The sequence below is a fragment of the Gadus chalcogrammus genome, chromosome 2, assembly GCF_026213295.1.
Source record: "Gadus chalcogrammus isolate NIFS_2021 chromosome 2, NIFS_Gcha_1.0, whole genome shotgun sequence".
Lineage (NCBI taxonomy): Eukaryota > Metazoa > Chordata > Actinopteri > Gadiformes > Gadidae > Gadus > Gadus chalcogrammus.
The window spans coordinates 8,810,116-8,811,302 of record NC_079413.1 but is presented as its reverse complement, the minus strand read 5'-3'; positions in this window follow the sequence as shown (position 1 = coordinate 8,811,302).

Sequence of the window (1,187 nt, the reverse complement as noted above, 5' to 3'; positions counted from 1 at the left end):
GCATCCCTTGGCTAGAGAATCAAAGCCCTATCCTTTGCAATGTTAATACTATGCTCTCCCAGTTGAACTACATTTACATGCTTGATTAAAATATTTGATCCAAAGCAACTATGAGAGTAAATTCAGTAACATGTCACTAAAGAGCAGGCATAGGGGTACGATAGGTAGCTATAAGCTATAAGGTATAGCTGCAGACATTGGGAATCAACCCAGTGTTTCTTTGGTGGCTGGGAGTCAGACACCCCATTGGGGTCGCGCAAGGGGTAATGCAAGTCGATCAAGTGTTTCCAGTTGAATTCAACCCTTAAAAACAATAACAGGGCGGCAGAGATGAGATGAGTTCACCAACATCATGTTGGTGATGCAACATAAGGAAAGGAAAGGAGACGGGAGGAAAGGGGGGAGGCGATTCTGAGGAGCGAGGAACAGGACAAACCGGAACCCTGAGCTGGGTCTAATTGGTTCTGTCAAAAGTCAGCCCAGCGGTTAATGTAGTGGCACTATTAGGCAGGCCTTACTGCCTGCAGGCCACAATCTCTCCAACTATGACGAATGGTTTCATTTGGTCATTTCATATATATATATATATATATATATATATATTAGAGTTGTGTCTCTTTGAGATAACATTAGGTTCTGGGCAGGTTGTCCTCTGTCCCGAGTCAAAAATGATTAATGACCAGTGACCAGAAACGCTATACGGTATAGTCCCTTTGCTGCATTCAGATATATGCTGTTTGTGCCATTTTTTTTCTCTCTCTCTCTCTCTCTCTCTCTCTCTCTCTCTCTCTCTCTCTCTCTCTCTCTTTCTCCCTCTCCCCTCTCTCACGCGCAAATTCAAACATTTAGTTTGAATTAAAAAAAATATATCGTACCAATTCTATTTTATTCGACATTCTACATCTTTCTCCTCTACCACTTCATCACGGCATTCTAGAGTTTATAAAGAAAATTCTTTAATCTGTATAACTGTTACAACCACTGTATCCACAGTAGGACATGCTCGGTAGGATAGCTGTAGTCGTAGTAACCGCTGACACAGCAGCCGTTCAGCGGTGTCCCTAAATTCAACGGCAGCGTTTGTTCCTCTGAATCAACTAGCTACCTTTTAATTCTGTTGTTAAATCTGACCTAGCTTCTTCATTTTTTGATTTTGCAGTTCACACGTTCACTCACACATGCCATTG